Source organism: Triticum urartu, unplaced genomic scaffold (assembly GCF_003073215.2).
Source record: "Triticum urartu cultivar G1812 unplaced genomic scaffold, Tu2.1 TuUngrouped_contig_10220, whole genome shotgun sequence".
Classification (NCBI taxonomy): Eukaryota; Viridiplantae; Streptophyta; class Magnoliopsida; order Poales; family Poaceae; genus Triticum; species Triticum urartu.
This window is the reverse complement of record NW_024111066.1, coordinates 1-8,047: the sequence shown is the minus strand read 5'-3', so window position 1 is coordinate 8,047 and position 8,047 is coordinate 1. Positions and strand designations below refer to the sequence as shown.

The following is an 8,047-nucleotide window of genomic DNA, read 5'->3' as shown; positions in this document are numbered from 1 at the left end:
GCTTGCTGCAGTTCCACATATTTACCTTGCCTTACCTATAAGCTTAAATAGTCTTGATCGCGAGGGTGCGAGATTGCTGAGCCCCTGTGGCTCACAGATTACTATTACACCAGATGCAGGGCCTGATGATTCTGCTCCAGGTGACGCGCTCGAGCTCAAGTGGGAGTTCGACGAAGACTCTCAACGATACTATGTTTCCTTTCCTGATGATCAGTAGTGGTGCCCAGTTGGGGGTGATCGGGACCGTGTCGCATGTTGGGTTATCTTTTATTTTGGCGCCGTAGTCGGGCCATGAGTGTTTGAATGATGTAATGTTATTTATGTACCTTGATTGATGTGGTGAGTGTAAGCCAACTATGTTATCTCCCCTTTTATTATCTATACTGCATGAGATGTTGTGAAGATTGCCTTACTTGCGACATATGCCTTCAATGCGATTATGCCTCTAAGTCGTGCCTCGACACGTGGGAGATATAGTCGCATCGAGGGTGTTACACACACCAAGCACTCCATGAGCATAGAACAGAAATGAATATATAGGTTTTAGTCAGTACAAAAAACTGATGTTTTTTGTATTCTTTAGCTTACAGTTCAGCAACTGTGCACTAGTAGCTATTTATTCGAGAACGGCATAAGGAAGGTATCCAATTTATTTTCAGGTTTTGATGTATAGATTAATTGACCATCCACCTTAGTTATTTTCATACTTGCATCATTTAGTGTGTACCTTAGTTTGCTGTAGTTGTGCCTACTAATCAAGCTGATGTAATTGTTAACATGTTGATTCGGTAGTGTACGAATTCATCATGGTTTGGGTATATCATTAGCATTGTGATTCGAAACATCAGGTATTCAGATCAGATACAAAGACATACATAAATAATTAAATTTCTTTTTCCTGGATGTTTCTTTCAGAGTGCATATAAGAATACCATGATTTTTTTCTGTAGCAATCCAAGCCACCCTTTCCTAGCAGGTTTGGTGCTTTCCAAGCTGTCAACAATTATTGTGATTGACCATGGGAACGAAGCTTTTACCACTTGTGGAGATTTCAGACCGAGTGAAGAAGGTACACAGTCTCCTAACTTCACAACATTTTGGTTCAGTCATTAATTTATATACAAAGTAATATGCAATCACTACTGGTTGCTTTTGGGAATCCAGACTAACCTTTACCCATGGATTATTCTTTCCTGTGCTTCTCTATGCTGAGGTAAGCCGGTTCTGATGTGCCGAAAAGGAGAGCAAGGGCAGCGCCTCCTTCCTATCCTCACCCAGGTAACCTTTGCAATGGGCAATCTTTGCTGCAGCATGGAGCTCTAGAGTACTTAGTCTAGATTCAACTGAGTTGCAAGTGTACCTTTGTTCAGTTATTGATACCTTTTCTGGTAGATTTTAGACTTGCTATCCTGTGTTAATTTAAGGGCTGTCTAAATTTTGTTTCCTTCATGTTGCTCATAGGGTGGGCGGCGATCTGTCTATGAAGTTTTAGAGGTAAATCAGGAATAGTTTTTTTTGTGATTCATAGGCCATAGTTCAGCGTCCGTGCAGTAAATGTTGTGAGCAATGCAACATTTCTCTTACCATGTTTTGTGTAAATATTTCATCGGAAAGGATTGTGCTACTATGTACCATTACTCTTGGATGCAACTTTTTGTCGCAAATATCTCGATTTAATCTGCATCATTACTCTAAATGCTTCTTCAAGTCATGTATAGTATCTTTGAAATTTTGTGTGATCTCCCATCCCCATTTCTTAGAGGCGCTGTAATGATCTGAATGAAAGCCTTTTTATTTGCAAGTGACAGACTACACCCTGATACACATAGTTAGAATGCACTAACCTATTATGATGATACTGTAGCATGGTCATTTGGATCAGTGAGATGCACATTTTCTCCTTCCTTCTCTAATATGTAATTTTGAGTGTGTTACTTTGCCTCTTCCATTGGTAATACAAAGGTATTAGAATTTAATTGATTTGCATTTTACAAGATGGAATTTCTTCTTTGAGTGCAGGGATTCAAAGATGATTAGTACTTGGTTTTCATGGTCATTAAAGTCGAGTGCTGAGTGGATACTATGGTGAGCTTAATCAAATAACTATTCCCCTTCACGAGGAATAGAAAGAGCCAGCGATTGCGTGACGCTTCGTGTGTGGCTGCTTATTCCTTCCTAGGGATTGCCTTCGCAAGAAAACTTTCTGTTCGCTTGCCTTTCTCTCCCAGAGGCATCCCTCCTTCTAGATCTCATTATAGCTTTCATGTGAAAGTCGCTTGATCATGGGCATAAGCAGAACACATTTAGTTTCATTGGTGCGTGCGGATGAGCAGTGAACTTGGAAGGATTTCTATTCCCATGTGATCTGCTTGGTCTATGTGTGAGCATCATTCCTAAATATAGCTCATCATGCCATTCTTTTTGGTCCATGACCACATCAATGTGGATGTTCCTATTAAAACAAAGGTACATAATTGATATTTTCCTTGATTATTAATTCCTCGATTTTGTTGCTCAGATTTGTATCCCACGATTTCATTTACTGTGAGATGCTATCGACACACACGGGCACACATGCCTAATCTATTCTCAGGTTCAGTTTCTGGTCACTTCAGTGAGGTTTTTCATCAACTAATATCTTTGAACTCATATTGTGCACCTTTATATATGGCGGTTGGCTGTATACCTTTAGTCTGCTTTGTCAAAGGCTGTTGGTATTAAGCTTTAGTGCTTCATTGTTCATCATAGTCTCATTCCCTTGATAATTAATAATGAGGCAATGAAAAATAGGTGAAACTGTAAGAAACATGAAGCGGAGGAACACGATTCAGTTTGTCATTGGAAATTAGTTTCCATGGCTAAATTACTCAACTCTGCACCATGTTTTTTCTCGCTCATCTTGTTTATTTTCTATGGTATATTGTTCTTTATCGGTTCCATTATTTCTTCAAGAACCCGCAGATCAACTATGTTTAGATATGATTTACTTCCGAAAATAATGAATTGCGTTTGTGCTTTCAGCTTAGGCGAATCTATACCTTGATTACAAATTCTACATTCTCCTCTTTGGAAATTTGTGTGGTTTATTTTTTCAAATCCTCAAACTTTTCTCAAATTCATGAATGTTTTTTTCAAAACCAATGAATTTTTCAAACTCATCAACTTTTTTCCAATTTTGTGCTTATTTTTCAAATTCATGAACTTATTTTGAATTTTGTAAAAAAATCAAATCCATGAACTTTTTTGAATTTACAAACTTTTTCCTTTTTTGCAATTTATTTGCTTTTCTGGAATTTTTGCATTTTTTTAGAAGTCAATAGTTGACATGTCAGGTGGTCAACCATTGACAAAAAGCAAACGATGTCACGTCTGCCAAGCGATCGTGTCGGCCGCTGATTGGCTGGCCCATATGTGCACTTGTGTGGGCGCCCGAAACCCTAATCAGCGCAGAAGGCGCCGATTAAGAGGTCTTATTTTTTGTTGCCTCAGCTGCAAGTACAACCTCGACTCAACTAGGTCTGAAATTTATTTCGTCTCAATTGAAAAGTCCACCATCGACTCTCAATCGGGCTTGATCCTTTGTTTTTTTCCTTAGTTGCATAGTCACTCTTAATTTGCAACTCACATGTATGTGGAAGGTGAACAAGGGCAGCAAGCAGAACAAGCCTACCATATGTTTGTACTTCTATATATGTTATCCATAGATGACCCAAATAATTCTATATGAGTTGTCAAACACGAAACTACTTGCATGGGTATTTTATCCTGGGTTTTCAGTTTAATTTGTGCCTTATAAATGACCAAGAAAAAGGTGTTGCAAAAAAGAATGATGAAACGTCTGAGTGGCATCCATTTAGAGCTAGCTACTGTAGCTTGAGATGAAGTGGACCCACACAATGGCTCCCGGTGCACCATGATTGCTTTAGCACGTCGAGCTATTTAGTGATCCGTTGTAGTGATTGGTGTATGTACTCGGTATGCTCTAGTTTGTGTATATAACTGACGGAGTACTGTGCTTCTGCTGTTCTGCATGTTGCGACTCGTATCACAGGAAACAGACACCGGAAGAGTAAGACGATCAGTCGAACAGGCAGGCCGGAAGAAACGAAGAAAAAAAGACAATCAAACAACCATGAGGTGGGATGTGCTAATTTCTAGGATGAGGATGATGTCATATTTAGATGTGAGATAATTATGTCACATCTAAATGTGTCCTAGACACATCCTTGTTGATAACTGCAAATTCCGTGTGTCCGAGTTTCATATTTTTCTTTCTATCCCTGTCAACGTACTAATCCGTTGTTCTTTGATGTGCAGTTGGTACTGCGGGCGGATGCATCCATGTGCTAATCTCCTGGCACCGCGTAGACGGAGCCAAACGAGTTGGGGCCTCCAGCCGGCTGGTAGTGGACAACAACACCGGGTTTGTTAATTAATCAACAAGTCACAGATTGTCCTCTTTTTTGATTGGTCTGGTGTGGATTATCAGGCCTGCCGCGCAATCATAGATTTATCTTTTGATTTATGTGGGTGGACAGAAACACCCTTTCTAAAGTTCTCTAGGGATTGTAATGAAGCACGGTAACACACTCCAGCATTCATTCTTTGCTTGATATTAGCAAACAATGTAAAATAACCAAGCTCACAACATTCTAAAGCGGTCTATTAGCTACTTCAGCACACAACAGACAGAAAGAAGTAAGCAGTATTTGATTTGCTCATACACGTGGAGGGATCGAATTCTGCCCAAAGTTTGTCGCAGCACTTGTGGTCAGCGGCGAGGATGAGCACCCACACCCGCTCCTTGTTGCTGGCCTCTGCATCCTCGTCCCTTGAAGCGGGTCTATGCGGGGAGTTGATCTAGAATATCCTATTGTTAGATATAACAAATAGGTGACAAGAAATAAACAAGAACTATGTAGTACAATATATGTGTCACACAGTATACTTTGAAAATGTGTAATTTGAGATTCTGATATAGATGTAGGCCTGTAACACACCTTGAACATGCACTGAAAATTGTTGTTTACAGTTTGATTTCTAAACCTGATGAAAACCCCTATTTAAAAAAGATTTAATAGAATTTGTAGTGATTCTTTTGTCAGATTGATAATATATTGCAAATTATGCTTGATGGTTAATTTCTTGGCATAAAAGGTGCTTATTTGAAATTTGGTTACTACTGAAATTTTGTCAAGATACTTGGACTTGTTCATTGTTCAGTCAGGTTCCAATCAAGAGTTAACCTGAGACAATAGAAAGTACTGTCTGTGTAATTATTGATGGTTCTGGAATAAGGATTAAACCAAATCAACGAAACAAATCCTCGAGGATGCCTTTTTTGGTAGCTAGCCAGGTTAAACTTTTCAATCCGTGCTCAGCCCTGTACTCATAGGTCCATTGTTTCAATATTTATGAAGCACCACATTTCCAAATACATTTATTAAGCACCCTACCAATGTCAAGTTTTCAGATCTTGCGTACTTTCTTGTGGTACATGCCTACAAATTTTTGTACAGTCTATAAAAAAACGACGACTGTCCGGTCTGGTCATAAATGTAGCCTAATCATAAAAAATGAAGTACACAAAAAACTTCATTAACATAGTTGTCACAATTTTTTATTAACCTTGTTTTTACAATCTTTCAGATTATTCAGAAAATGAGTTACACAATTTTTTATTTAGAGAAAGAGTTACCACCATTTTTTTTAGAAACAACTTTCATGTTTTTCTTTAGAAACATTTTTTACCACTATTATGAAAATATGTTCATATTAAAGATTACAGCTGCAAAAAATATAACAGCTGCATGATGGTTAATCAAATCAAGGATGGTCGAGAACTTGCAGATGCTACGTTTTTTATTTTGAAGTTAAGACTCAACTTGGAGCAATGGAGCATTTGAGAAATCTCACCACCAAGTCGACATCCAGCAATGGCATCTAGAGCACAAAGGTCTAAAATTGAAAAGTACACAATCTGTCGAAATGCTCTCACCATCTCATGAAATTGATGTGCTCGGTGAGGCAGAGGACGATGGTGTAGTGCTGCCAAAGCTCGGTACTTCCTTCGCTGCACTGTGCTTGCTCTTCTAGGTGTCATCCAACGTTGCCCTTGCGCGCATCCGCATCAGTCTCCAACCTTGTTACAATTAATATATTAACGCCCATTGCTTCAAAGGGATATATATGAAAAGACAACAGAATAGAAAACCATAGAAACATGGTGGAAATGACTAAACAGAGTTACTATATGCACATCTTTGTAGAGAAGGTAAGAACAAAAGAAATTTCTTCCTCTGCTCCAAGTGTGACACCTCTGAATCTTTCAGTTGTAGAAGAAGACAGAATGGAGATTAGACTAATCTGCCTTCTCGTTTTGAAGATCACAACAACATTTACTACATCACGACGCACAAGAACCTAACGGTTACGTCAAACGGAGTTTGGAAATCAACAATCGTGAGTTGTGAGATAACAAAATAATCACATCTGACTTGGTCACTCAAAATAACTTATGCAGGTGAGAACCCTTACTGTGCTACTGCTAACGCCATAATATATTTGATTCAAGTGGAGAGCTTTTTTATTCCTCCAAAGCCCAAGATATATAGCATTTTTCAGAGAAAGGTAACAGCCTCAACAGATTCTAGATAAGAAAAGGTCACGGAAGTGCATGAAGCTGGATTTGAGAGTGAGACTGAGAAGAAAAGACTACGGGGTAATCAAAGTACAATAGGTGATTCAAATAGAATGTTTAGGATACATATGTTTACAGTTGATTTTCAGTTCGTAGAAATATAATGTTTGGTACATCTGGACTGAAACAAAACTCAAAAAATTGTACCTTCGCTGTGTGATTTCCCTGTCAAATACCGAGCATACTATCAGTAGGCTGTGTAGCAGGCCAACAGGCAGCAAGCCAGCAACTCAGCCTGGGTTGGCCAGATCGACGGTGCGGCTCAGCTTGAGGTAGAAATCTTCAAGTCGCCCTCGGCTCCGGAAATCGCCCTGGGCGGGGGTGCCGGGTTCCACGGCGCGGCTCGCCGACGGCCGGATCCGGCTGCTCACCGCGACACCTGGTCTCACCACTGCTCACTAGACCCGGCCGAAACAGATAACTGTGGCGGGGACCGAGGAGTGGAGGGGATGGGAGGAGGCCGGGACGCGCCAAGGTGGGGAGTTGTGGCGGCTGGGACGGCGTGGCGGAGAGGATTGGCGGCGGCGACGATGTGGCGGAGAGAACGAGCAAGAGGGGTGAGAGAGTGGATGATGTACGTGACACCATCGAGGGATTAGAGGGAAAGGAGACATGACAGCTGGCGTGGAGAGGAGGTGTCGAACGATGCCATGGAAGGAAGAGGATGATGTGCGGCAATGACAAAAGCGGATGGGCTTCGACAGTGGCGTGAAGAGGAGGATCATCGAAGTTGTGGAGGAAGGAGGAGGGGGCGGCTGACATCGTGGAAGCGATAGGAGAGGTCGGGAGACGGCATGGAGCGAAGAAGAGGCGCCATTCCTGCAAAAAGCTGACGACTACATTCCTGATATTGTGCATGAATATCATAAGCGCATCAAGCTAATCTTAATTTGTAATAGGTTATTAGTTGAATCATCGCTCTCTATGTATACATCGTCAAATTACCGTTCTTACCGTCTTACATTGCAAGTGAAGTGGATTTTAATTATTACTCGATTGCACTCGTGCTATCTTTTCTATACATGTGAAATTTAACATGCATTATGTTTATATATAACTTTAACAAAATATTTCAAAAGTCTGTGGCAACGCACGACCATTCTACCTCTCTTATGATAAAAATAAAAATAAATGGCAATAAAATTCTAACAATAAATGTTATCAAGGATTGATATATCTACCTATCACAAGAGAGGTAGGAGTAGTATGTTCTAGAAGATGTGTTTTTCTGTAGTGTTTCTAAATGGTAAATTGTATGGTTTCAAGCACCTAAGAAAAACGTCCTACAATGATTTGATCTGTTCGCTCGCTCACCCCTCCCCCCTCGCGGGCGACATGCGAATCCCC

At 40.3% G+C, this 8,047-nt stretch overlaps 2 long non-coding RNA genes across 2 annotated transcripts; one reads left to right on the top strand and one right to left on the bottom strand.

Annotated features, from left to right (window-relative positions):
• The first annotated feature begins 536 nt into the window (after positions 1–536).
• Positions 537–3,039, top strand: LOC125526478. The gene is made up of 3 exons (XR_007291708.1): positions 537–1,069; positions 1,219–1,278; positions 1,462–3,039. It is a non-coding gene; the product is annotated as an uncharacterized LOC125526478 (long non-coding RNA).
• A 1,558-nt stretch (positions 3,040–4,597) lies between these two features.
• LOC125526477 lies at positions 4,598–7,002 on the bottom strand. Its single transcript, XR_007291707.1, has 3 exons — positions 6,848–7,002; positions 5,999–6,142; positions 4,598–4,860 (listed from the first exon to the last, which is right to left on the bottom strand). It is a non-coding gene; the product is annotated as an uncharacterized LOC125526477 (long non-coding RNA).
• Between the last annotated feature and the right edge of the window lie 1,045 nt (positions 7,003–8,047).